We start from the raw sequence: 13,723 nt of genomic DNA on the forward strand, positions 1-13,723 counted from the left end.
AAGGAATTAGGGAATCTTGGCAAGCCAATCCCTGGACACTGGGAAGGCATGAAGGCACCTGACCGGTGATTGATGATTGCTTGTGCTTCGTTTGTGGAGGAGAAGTTTTCTAACAGATAAGGATTTTACCATTGAGATTAGATATTTGTGCGAACTTTCACCGTTCAATTACATGCGTATATTTTGCGTCAGTGGTGTAAAACGGTTGTGATACATCTGATACTTCATATTTGAATGTGTATGTCTACAAAAAGAAATCATTGATTGTAGTGCCAGAAGTTTTTGAACGGAGTATTTTTTTTGCTTAGATGCTTTGTTTTAATTTCTCTTCCGCTTTGTTCAGTAACGAGTATAGCATAAGAGATCTAGCGAGTGTATTAGTATGAATTATATTTCGATAATATATTTCTTTACTACCCACAAGAGGCTAAACACAGAAGGGACAAACAAGGACAGACAAACGGATTACGTCGACCCCAGTGCGTAACTGGTACTTAATTTATCGACCCCGAAAGGATGAAAGGCAAAGTCGACCTCGGCGGAATTTGAACTCAGAACGTAACGGCAGACGAAATACAGCTACGCATTTCGCCCAGCGTGCTGACGTTTCTGCCAGCTCGATATTATATTTCGATAATAGCCTCATAAAATGTGAACCTGAGAGTGGGCTTATTGCCACTTCACTTTGTAAAACACACACACACACACACACACACACACACACACACACACACACACACACACACACATACACACACACATACACACATGCGCGCGCACGCCAAATGTGTTTGCAGTGTCAGTACTCATACCAGCATTTGGGCTGCTTGAAATGAAAACCCGAAAAATACGAACAAGCACACATAATTTCCACACAAACAGTGACGTAGACCGCCCAACCTAAAACGCAAACAAGGCGGCAGAGGCGTTCTTTCTATCAGCAACCATTAAACAACAACGATCTATACATTCTATAATGCATAAATTAAATAATCCTTTCTACTATAGGCACAAGGCCTGAAATTTGGGGGAAGCGACTAGTCGATTACATCGACTCCAGTGTTTCACTGGTACTTAAGTCATCGACCTCGAAAAGATGAAAGCCAATGCGACCTCGGCGAAAATTGAACTCAGAACGAGGCAGCAGAAGCAATACGGCTAAACATAAAGTATATGACCATATAGGCGCAGGAGTGGCTGTGTGGTAAGTAGCTTGCTTACCAACCACATGGTTCCGGGTTCAGTCCCACTGCGTGGCATCTTGGGCAAGTGTCTTCTGCTATAGCCCCGGGCCGACCAAAGCCTTGTGAGTGGATTTGGTAGACGGAAACTGAAAGAAGCCTGTCGTATATATGTATATATGTATTTATATATATATATGTGTGTGTGTGTTTGTGTCTGTGTTTGTCCCCCTAGCATTGCTTGACAACCGATGCTGGTGTGTTTATTTCCCCGTCACTTAGCGGTTCAGCAAAAGAGATCGATAGAATAAGTACTGGGCTTACAAAGAATAAATCCCGGGGTCGATCTGCTCGACTAAAGGCAGTGCTCCAGCATGGCCGCAGTCAAATGACTGAAACAAGTAAAAAAGAAAAAGAAAAAAATAATATATATATATATATATACATTCTGTAACGTAGATTGCTTTCTGTACGCTATGAAAATACGTGAATAAAATCAAAGACAATTAGCTTCTAACGGAAAAAGCTGGACAATACAACAGTGTCTATCTTAGCCTACTTTTGACACAGATTGTTAAATCAATTATCTGTACAAATTTGGAGGCCTAAGCAACAGACCGTATTTACTCTAAGTTGTTTAAATAAAAGCGTAAAAATCAGCTACAAAAATGGCCATCATCTCTAAATAATAAAGTTTGATATAAATGGTGGTTGGTTGGTTGGTTGGTTGGTGTCTACTGCCATGCTTTACATCGTATAGTAGAAGAATGAGGGAGGGAGAAAGAGAGAGAGAGAGAGAGAGAGAGAGAGAGAGAGAGAGAGGAGAGAGAGAGAAAGCAAAAAGGATACAGGGAGTTATCATGAAATAGAGGAACACTGAAATGGCTAAGCAGTGGCAGGAAAATGGTAAAGAGGATAAAAGGTAACCGTTGTCGATGGACTACAAATGCATAAAACATGCTTACACACCTCCACACACTTACTCTCTCTCAGAAATACGCAATCTTCTGTCCACCTCACTCGCGCACGCGTACACACACACACACTACATAACTACATAATTACTATTTAAGTAAGAGGATAATAAACTTGGCACACTAGTGATACCGAGAGGTAAAGAAGTAGTTCCTTTACAAACAAGCACGTATGGATACACACACATCTCTGTCTGTCTGCCTGCCTGTCTGTCTGTCTGTCTGTCTGTCTCTCTCTCTCTCTCTCTATAATATATAATATGTGTGTGTGTTGAGGTATATATATATGTGTGTGGATCTATGCTGAATCGAAACATGTGTAGGAGTCACTAAACAGGTATCGAATTGTACTCCCTCTTCCTTTTGACTCTATTATTTCGTTTTATATATATATATATATATATATATATATATATATATATATATATATATATATATATATATATATATATATATATGTATGTATATATATAGACGGAGGTGAGCACCCGAGTAAACACTTACCTCGCACAGTTTCATCAGAGCCTGAAACATGAAGTGCAATTTATTTCAGAAAACAAATACATTTATGCGTACATACAGGCAAGCATTACCAATGAGAAAACAAATATGCGGGGTATGACATCCAGAGGTTCCTTCCATAATTAGAATAAGATTAATTCTAAGATGTGTATACTGATGAGTATAGGCAGATAAAAATAAAGTGTGTGTGGAGAGAGAGAGAGAGAGAGAGAGAGAGAGAGGAGAGAGAGAGAGGGAAAGATAGATCGTTAGCTACTACACACATTTTTTCTCTTCTTGTTTCTCTCCTTGCTTTTTTTCTGTGTATCTTTCTGTAGAAGAGCGTAGGCTCGAAACGTAAAAGACTTTTTCTATTCCTGAGCGTTATACTAATACATCTGTTTGTTTGTACACCACCTGCCTTCTTCTTTTGCTTATTTTCGTAAACTTTCCATTTATATATGAAGTGTATATACATGTAGGTATGTATGTTCGTATGCTTATGCATGGCTACGTAATAAAAGAGTAAAGGGTTAAAACACCATTCATAAATGACCTTGGGATTGTACCTAGAAAGCTGCTCTCCAAGGAACAAGTCCGGGCAAGGTTGTTTATGGAAGACCAGCAGTCTCCCCACTCCACACCACCGATGTTATTCAAAGGAAAGGCAAAGGGGCCGATACAGCTTGCCAACAGTGGCGTCGCGACTCATTTCTGCAACTGACTGAACTGGAGCAACGTGAAACTGGAGCAACGTGTCTTGCTCAAGAACACAACACACTGCCCGGGCCGGGAATCAAACTCAGTACCTCATGATTGTGAGTCCGACGCTCTAACCACTGAGCCATGCGCCTTCACTCTATGTTATGATAGTCGATATAAATGTTGGTTGATTGGTTGATTCATTCCTCCAGCCACACTTTACATTGTCTAGAAAGAGAATGTGTGTGCGTCTGTATGTGTGTGTGTGTGTGTGTGTGTGTGTGTGTGTTGAGAGAGAGAGAGGAGAAGAGAGAGAGAGAAGGAGAAAGAGAGAGAGAAGAACAGAGAGATTGTAAAGATGATACAGAGAGAATGTAATAAAAGTGGTACAGAATATGTACACATGAAGTTAGATAACAGGCAATATCAACTTTCTGAAAAATATTATTTTAAACAAAATTTTGCTGACACAAACTTTATTTATTGCAAAATATACAATTTTATTTCATTTCTACTTCAAAGTTAATAAATATTTTTCTACGAAGATTTGTATTCACTTCATCATTTTGCATAAACAGCAAAAAATTCGATAGAAGTTAAATTATGGTTATTATAGTTATGTTATCTTTCCTGAAATTACACATGGCGGCAAAAGCATATTTATTAAGTTACATGCTGTGTAACGGGTAATAACTCTAGTTTGTGAATAATCTTTTCTACTATAGGCACAAGACCTAAAATTTTGGTGTGTGGGGACCAGTCAATTACATCGACCGCAGTGTTTCATTGATACTTAACTTATCGACTCCAGTACTTAATTTCTTGACTCCAGTGTTTCACTGGTACTTAATTTATGAACTCCAGCGTTTCACTGGTACTTAATCTATCGGCCCAGAAAGGATGAAAGGCAAAATCGACCTTGGTGACATTTGAACTTAGAATATAAAGATGGACAAAATGCTGCCAAGAATTTTGCCCGGTATGCTAACGATTCTGCCAGCTCGCCGCCTATAGTTTCTTAATAATGATTAAGATAATGAGTAATAATGAAAAAATCTCGAACGACCAGTTAAAACAGCATCCAGACAACAGAATGTACTTCGAGGGCAGAAGAAATCTGTTCCTTTATGGGAAAAATGCTTGACGGAGACAAACAATTACAAAGCAAAGAAACATCGCAGGCGCAGGAGTGGCTGTGTGGTAAGTAGCTTGCTAACCAACCACATGGTTCCGGGTTCAGTCCCACTGCGTGGAATCTTGGGCAAGTGTCTACTGCTATAGCCCCGGGCCGACCAATGCCTTGTGAGTGGATTTGGTAGACGGAAACTGAAAGAAGCCTGTCGTATATATGTATATAAGTGTGTGTGTATATGTTTGTGTGTCTGTGTTTGTCCCCCTAGCATTGCTTGACAACCGATGCTGGTGTGTTTACGTCCCCGTCACTTAGCGGTTCGGCAAAAAGAGACCGATAGAATAAGTACTGGGCTTACAAAGAATAAGTCCCGGGGTCGATTTGCTCGACTAAAGGCGGTGCTCCAGCATGGCCGCAGTCAAATGACTGAAACAAGTAAAAGAGTAAAAGAAACATCTCAGAAGGTTCTAGTTCCTGTTACTCATACTCAAGGAAAAGACGAAAGGGTACAATATTGCGTTGTTGATTTGTGCAGTGACTGTCTTTGTGCTTCATTGAACTTTGTAGTTCCTGATATAAACCCGCCCTGCCCCGCAAAAAAAGAAAAACTCACAAGGCTGGTTGTAACAGAAGTCATCATTGTTCTGCTGTAAACAACAACTCTACATGATATTTCAGAAGTCCAGAATAGGTGAGGCATTTGATGGTGGCAAGAAACTGCGAACGTATCCTCGGTGATAAAGATGATGCGGATGGTGATTATCGTCCTCGTAGTCATTGTCGTCGTCGTCGTCGTCCTCCTCCTCCTCCTCCCCATCATCATCATCAACATCATCATCATCATCGTCGTCATCATCATCACCATCACCATCATCATCATCATCATCATCACCACCATCATCATCACCATCATCATCATCATCATCATCATCATCATCATCATCATCATCATCATCATCATCACCACCATCATCATCATTGTCGTCATCATCATTATCACCACTATCATCATTATCATCATTAGCAGCAGCAGCAGCAAACAACAACAACAACAGCAGCAGTATCAACACCACCAACAACAGCAGCAACAACAGCTGCAACATCATCATCATCATCATCATCATCATCATCATCATCATCATCATCACCATTATCGTCATTGTTGTCGTTATCGTCGTCGTCGTCGTCATCATCATCATCATCATCATCATCAACAACAGCAACAACAACATCATCACCATTTTTTACTGCTAGCTTTCACTGCACAACTGGCTGAAGCTTCCTCTGTCTATGCCATGTGCAGTGCTTTTGTTTCGGTTCTGATATTTCTCTTACTTTATTATAAGATCTGCATACAATAAACGTGCAATGTCTGGCACTGCTATTTGCAGTATATTATAAATATTTGTACGTCTTAAGGTTTCAGGGTGTATATATTTCTATGCAATATTTTATGTTATCATTCTTAAAGCATCTACTATTATGGGGAAAGTTTCCGTTTTCAGACCCCACCTTCGCGTCATCTCTATTTATAGATTGGAGGCGCAATGGCCCAGTGGTTAGGGCAGCGGACTCGCGGTCGTAGGATCGCGGTTTCGATTCCCAGACCGGGCGTTGTGAGTGTTTCTTGAGCGAAAACACCTAAAAGCTCCACGAGGCTCCGGCAGGGGATGGTGGTGATCCCTGCTGTACTCTTTCACCACAACTTTCTCTCACTCTTACTTCCTGTTTCTGTTGTACCTGTATTTCAAAGGGCCGGCCTTGTCACTCTCTGTGTCACGCTGAATATCCCCGAGAACTACGTTAAGGGTACACGTGTCTGTGGAGTGCTCAGCCACTTACACGTTAATTTCACGAGCAGGCTGTTCCGTTGATCGGATCAACCGGAACCCTCGTCGTCGTAACCGACGGAGTACTTCCATTTATAGATTATTATATTTGGATAATTTCTCCACCTCTTTCAGAAATACATTTGTCATCTTCCAGAAGTGATATGTCGATTAAGAATCTTTTGTTTTCCTCGTTTTCCTTGACAACGAAATCTGGTAATTTAGTCTTGATCTTTCTGTCTGTGTGTATGGGTACATCTCAGAGTATAGTTGTTTTGTCATTCTTGGAAAGCTTTTTTTCTGTTCGTATTTTGCTGTGCTGGCATAACTGGCCTGTTTTTGCAGATCAATAATTCTCTGTGCAACCCGCTTTTTAATTATTTAACTACGCAAAAAAAAGAAGAAAACATCCAGAAATTTAATAATGTTAACATTTCTTTTATTTTTAAGCGTTATCTTTTACCTGTTTCAGTCATTAGACTGTGGCCATGCTTGAGCACCGCCTTGAAACTCTTACTCGAATGAATCAACCCTAGAACTTTTTTTTTAAAGCCTAGTACTTATTCTGAACCGCTAAGTTACGGGAGCGTAAACACACCAACACCGGTTGTCAATTGGTGATCGGGGGGACAAATACACACATACAAACACACACAGACGTATATATATATATATATATATATATATATATATATATAATATATATATATATATATATATATATATATATATATATATATACGACGTGCTTCTTTCAGTTTCTGTCTATCAAATCCACTCACAAGGCTTTGTGACGACACTTACCCAAGGTGTCACGCAGTGGGACTGAACCCCAAACCATGTGGTTTCCTGAAAACATTTTTTGTTAATTTTTGGTTACTGTAAATGTAAGCAGAAACCTGCCTAATTCAGTTTTGAATATCTTCGTCATCGGAAATAAAGCTGTCTTGATGTTTAAATTGGAAGACTGTGGCTAGCTCTTGTTATTACATTGAGTATAGTGTTCTACTGATAGTGGACATCTCACTTCTCTGGTGTCAACTGTCAGGCCGACTCTTTCATATGCTGCTGTAGATGCTGATAAAATGATGGCGTGTAGCGCTTTCGGAATGTAATGCTTGTCAATGCAGCAGCATTATTACCAGCCGATCAGCAATGTGTTGTTCATGAGCCCCAATGGTTACTGATAAATCGCATGCATATATAACACTGGCTGCACTGAATTCCACACATCTGACCGTAAATAATTGACCTGGCTTCATTAACCTCGTTACTGGTGCGTGTACGAAGCATTCTGAGAAAAGATGAAGCAATCAAGAAATATAATTGACAGTCAGGATGAAGCGAAGTGGTTCCTCTTAGATGAATACTTGTATTAAATGTTGACTTATTTGTTTTTATGTGTATTGTGTATGAAAATGCTGCAGTTGTCAAAGAACGAACACATTTAGTAACAGAAATATTATGTCACTGCGTTCATTTGCAGTTAATTCCAGCTTGTGGCGATTCTAATGGTTCACCAAAAATGTTCCTGCCGTAATCATCCAGATCATCCCGTCTTTTTAATGTGTTCAGAACAACGGTATCTAATAAGTCGGAAAATTGACAGAGTCTCGTGACACTAGTTCCAAGCACTTGCCGCTGAGTTCGAACCCCGCTGTAGTCTACTTTACCTTTCATCCTTTCAGTGCCGTTTAAAAAAAAAGAAAAAAGACAATTATCAATCTAGGGAATCTAGGGCGGTGTATTGGTGGAATTGCTGCAGGTTCGTCGGATCGACTGCCGCATGGCTTATGTCCTGAATCTCAGCAACTTGAGTTCAAATCCTGATTAGGTCAGTATTATCTTTCACGCCTTTGGTGCTGATGAAATTTTTTAAAAAGTACTAATCTAGAGTGAGGCATTGGTGAAACTGTAGGCACATCGGTCTGTATGCGTTATGATATTTGTTCCGTCTCTTTGCATTCTGAGATCGAATCACGCTTTATCTTATTAGCTGGGTCCTAGGTTCAATCTGTCGCTCGATTTAACATTGTTGTAAGCATTTAGGGCAGCTCCCTGGCTCCAGGATGCATCTCTCTTACCTTCCTGCCAGTTTTCAAGATCCTTTAAAAGGTCATGAGCCCTGATTTCTCTCCCAACTAAAAGATAATGAAGATTGCTCTTTCTTTTTTGAAGACTAATGTGCAATTTGAGGGAGAATTGTGTGCTATTTTAGCAGGTCAAGCAGTCAATCAGATGCGTCTTCCATAGATCATGTTTACTCCAAGGCGGAAAATTGATTGGATCTTGAGAGTACAACGCCTAATCATGCTAAAGACAGTGCAATCCGTAATTCCTTACCTAGTTTTAAAAAGTCTGTTTAATATCGATATATAGGGACCATAAGGGACCCTATCAGATATTAAGTTGGAAGGTACAGATACTATTATACATTGACCTTAGCTAAAGGGTAGAGAAGTTATGGTAATGGAATTTTCCCCCAGATTAATCCCGGACTGAGCTGACTCAATCATGATCATGTCGTCGTGTTTATATGAGACATCGCGCATCTAGGTCATATTAAAGGTTTGTTCCTGTTCTAGGTGTTAGGGTGTACTACTAACAGCTATTTCTAGCAGTTCGAGTGACCATATAGTGGCTCCATTGTTGGCTCATTGCTATTGCTGGTGTTCTTGTTGTTGCGTAATTAACTTGACCGAAGTCGACTAATGATGTTTGACGTCACCATACGTCACCGTATGTGTATGTGTAGGAGGTGGCGGCTGATTCACACCCTCGCTTTGGCAGTACTGTTCACTACTGAATGACTAATTACTACCTCGCTCTCTATTTCACTTCATATCTTTCTATCTTATCTGTCTGTCACTCTCTCTCTCTCTTTCTCTCTCTCTTTCTCTTATATATATATATATCTTTCTTTCACTCTCTTGTTATCTCGTTCTCTTTTATCTGTATATCAGCCAGGTTTTCCTCTCCCCCTCCCTCTATCTCTTTCTCTGTCGAACAATCTGTTTTCGTGGCTCCTTTGTCTCCCTCCGTTCCTCTCCTTTGTCTACGTAACAACTCCACCACTTCCCTCACGGTTCTCTGTATCTCTTTCTCTTTGTGTCTCTGCTCCACTATCTCTCTCTCTCCTTCCCTCTCCTCCTCTCTCTTTGTCCTTCTGTCTCTGTCACTGCCTCTTAATATGCCCTCTTCCCCCTCTCTCTCTCTCTTAGTCTTTCCTCACTCACACTTTCTCTCCCCCGTATATCTCTTCAACATCTCAAACTCGTCATTCTTTCATATCTTCTGTTTTGTTCTCTTTTACTCACACACAACTCCTCTTCCTCTTTCTTTCCTTCTCGCTCTCTTTCTGATTTTCTTTTTCCTTTCTGTCTATCTGCTTCTCTCTCTCCCCCTCACTCTCTCTCTCATATGTTCCCACTTCACTCTTCTTCACAGTTATTCTTTCTACCTCTCACTCTCACCCTTGCCCTTTCCCTATTCAAATTTCCATCCTTCCTTTCTTTTTCACCTTGTATTTATTACATTCCCTTTCTACTATTAACCATCAATCCCCCGCTTTTTTCCCTATACTCCTCTCTGTCTTTCTCCCGTACTCATTGTCTACCCCTCTCTCTCTTTCTCCCCCTCTCTCTCTCTCTCACTCTTTCTTTGCCATCAACCCCACCCCATTCTGTCTTATAGTCGTTGCTAGAAGGTCATGACTTGTCTTTTTCTGCTTGTCCAGCCTTTTGTCGATTGCACACACGACAACATTTCACATGGATAAGACACGAGAGTTAAAAGAAGAAAAAAATTTGATTAACTCCAATTGACTTTGCAATTAGACACCTCTTGGAGATTTTTAAACATAAAAAGCACCAAGCAAGGGAGATAACTTTAATAACATCAGAGAGTCGATTATTATTATTATTATTATTAATTATTATTATATTATTATTATTATTATTTATTATTATTATCATCATCATCATTATCATCATTCATCATCATCATCATCATCATCATCATCATTTTATTTTATTTTTTATTATATTATTATTATATTATTATCATCATCATATCATCATCATCATCTCATCATCATATCATCATCATCATCATCATTATTATTATTATTATTATTATTATTATTATTATTATTATTATTATATTATTATTATAGCCAGTGTGAAAGCGCCTGAAGGCCAGATGGAATGAAGGGGAGAGGGTATCTATCTCAGGTGCCTTTGGTGTTAGGGGTCCACAGTGTGTGAGGTTCCTTTGGTCACCTCTCAGTGGAACTCCCCCCAATATTAGGAAAGTATATTGTTGGTTTAATCTCTTTGCTGTGTTTTATTATTCTTTTTTTTTTGCTGTTTACACGTTTAACTTCACTGTCCCTCGTGTGTGTATCTTCCTTTATGTTTTTTGTTCGGCCCTGGTGGCCAATAAAGAAAGTATTATCATTATTATTATTATTATGCAAGAAGTCATCATTATTATTATCATTTAAGGTGGTGAGCTGGCAGAAACGTTAGCGTGCCGGGCGAAATGCTTAGCGGTATTTGTCTGCTGCTACGTTCTGAGTTCAAATTCCGCCGAGGTTGACTTTGCCTTTCATCCTTTCGGGGTCGATTAAAGAAGTACCAGTTATGCACTGGGGTCGATATAATCGACTTAATCTGTTTGTCTGTCCTTGTTTGTCCCCTCTGTGTTTAGCCCCTTGTGGGTAGTAAAGAATAGAAATAGGTATTTCGCCCGTCTTCGTGTTCTGAGTCCAAATTGCGCCGAGGTCGACTTTCCCTTTCATCCTTTCTGGGTCGATAAAAATAACTACCAGTTGAGCACTGGGGTTGGTGTAATCGACTTACCTTTCCCCCGAGATTGCTGCCCTTGTAACATATATACACACACACACACGCACACACATGCACACACACACACACACACACACACACACACACACACACACATATATGTATTTATATTTATCGCCATATCAATATGGGTATTCGACATTAGTAACCGTCTTTAACCCCAGGAAGAGCCTCCTCCAGCTGGTTATCAATGCATTCTGCACCCGAGAGAGAGAGAGAGAGAGTGAGTGAGAGAAAGAGTGAGAGAGAGGGAGGGAGGGGAGAGAGGAGGAGAGAAAGAGAGCACATATGGATATCAACAACATAGGTAGGACAAATCTGCAGAGGATTGCTCAGCATGTTAAATACAATATATACGATATAGGTAATTGAGAAATATATAGCAAAGAACTTTGATTGGGATTAGCCATGCAATTAGTATGCAAAAAAACTTTCTAGCCTGGAACTTTTGAAATATGAAAACCTTCAAACAAGGGAGACGACTCAAATAATATAATCTAACACAATGTTTTTTGCAAGGTTAAGACGTTCTAGATGGGAACGAATCTTGTATATCCTAAGTTTTATGGTTCTTGCTGTTGTTGACGTCGATGTTGTTGTCGTTGTTCTTGTTGTCCTTCGGACCACCTTTTAATATAGCCTAGTTTAACGCAGCGAGCTGGTAAAATCGTTAGCACGCCGGACAAAATGCTTAGCGGTATTTCGTCTGCCGCTACGTTCTGAGTTCAAATTCCGCCGCGGTCGACTTAGACTTTCATCCTTTTGGGGTCGATAAATTAAGTACCAGTTACGCACCGGGATCGATGTAATCGACTTAATCCCTTTGTCTGTCCTTGTTTGTCCTCTCTGAGTTTAGCCCCTTGTGGGCAATAAAGAAATGAGGATCGTTAGCACGCTGGAAAAAAGTTCTTAACGGCATTTCGTTCGTCTTTTCGTTCTGAGTGCAAATTCCACCGAAATAGACTTTGTCGTTCATCCTTTCAGAGTCAATAAAATAAGTACCATTTTAGCACTGTGCTTGACGTAATCGACTTTCCTCAGCCTCTCGAAATTGCTGGCCTTTCACCGAAATTTGAAACCGATATATCAGCACCATTTGAGCTGACCTATACTTAAAGGCATTACAGTCACGTGTATTCCGCCCACTTTCTCTCTGTTGGGGGAACGGTGCAGAAAAGCGGACATGCTGGATCTAAAGATACAACATTTCATCCGATGCGCCCCACCTTATTCTTATTGTCATATAACGGGTATGATTTTAGCGAGAATTAACTATGATTTCCAGCGGATCGAGAGATTACGCAGATTGTTCTTCATTGACACAATGTTACTGTTGTTGGTGCTGTTATTGTTTTTGGTGCAGCTGACATTGTGGATCTGCTGATAAGGGAGTTGGTGTTACAATGCTGACGATAACGGTGACGCAATACCGCAGCTCTCGTTTCTGTTGTTGGTTTGTTGTTGTTGTTGTTATGGTGGTGGTGGTGGTGGTGGTGGTGGTGGTGGTAGCATAGACTATTCTTGCTGCTGCTGTAATTGTTTTGAACTTCTGCTATTGTTTATATTGCTGCTTTGAATAGTTCAGCTTTCATTTATACATTTATCTTCCTATTTTTGTTTTGTTTTGTGTTGTGTTTGTATATAATTTAGTCGAAATAGGAAGGGCAATAACCATGACAATTTTAGGAGGAAATAGACTGAGTTATGCTCGGACCGAAATCCTGTGAACTTTGCTAAAGACACCGAAGTGGTTGTCGGGGATGCTAAGCCGTGTGAAGGCGCATTACCCGCACTTGACAGCTGGTATACAAGCTGGCTATACAGAGATAGAGGGCATTACACAACATTAAGGTTCAGACACGTGACCTCACCTCTTCCTCATTCTGCACTGAGACCTCGAACTGTGAAGACATGATCTAGTCTCTCTCTCAACACACACCAGCTAGCGGATAAGAGCCGAGCACAGAAGATCATGGACTTTATGCACCAACTATTCCATTTATCATTCCATTGTGCATATACATGTGGCCACAATAAACGTGTTCAAGTTACAACCTTGTTTGTATATGTTCCTCATCCGAGTTTGCTACCAGCGAGATTACAGCCTTCTGAGAGTCATATTAGGTGGCTCAATGACGACTAACACCATCTAATCGTGCAACAGTTTAAAAGCAAAGGACACATCTATGACATAACAGCTGTGAGAGGCTGTGAATTTTTAGGTGACACGCAATAAGACTTTGAAAAAGTTTCTCCTTGCTATTTCGCGTGAAGAAGCTTATCTAAAATGTTCTGATGGCCGTATTTTCTTCACTCATGAGAAGAGTTAATTTCTTGACCTCTCCTTATTAATAACTCCCTCACAGCAGACATTCTTATCCTGTCTTTTATACCTGTAGTTCTCATCCGAATGTAAAGGCTATATTGGCAAGTCTTTCACGTTTAATCACTTTGCGAATATATCTTTTCCACGTCTTACCTCTAAAGGGAGCATTTGGACTTAACAAAATTTCATTTCAATACCTTTGTAAAATTA

At 40.0% G+C, this 13,723-nt stretch overlaps 1 non-coding gene across 1 annotated transcript; it reads right to left on the minus strand.

Moving 5' to 3' along the window:
• Positions 1–8,592: 8,592 nt before the first annotated feature.
• On the minus strand, positions 8,593–8,784 carry LOC115211305. The gene has a single exon (XR_003881578.1). It is a non-coding gene; the product is annotated as a U2 spliceosomal RNA (small nuclear RNA).
• Positions 8,785–13,723: the final 4,939 nt, after the last annotated feature.

Source organism: Octopus sinensis, linkage group LG4 (assembly GCF_006345805.1).
Source record: "Octopus sinensis linkage group LG4, ASM634580v1, whole genome shotgun sequence".
Classification (NCBI taxonomy): Eukaryota; Metazoa; Mollusca; class Cephalopoda; order Octopoda; family Octopodidae; genus Octopus; species Octopus sinensis.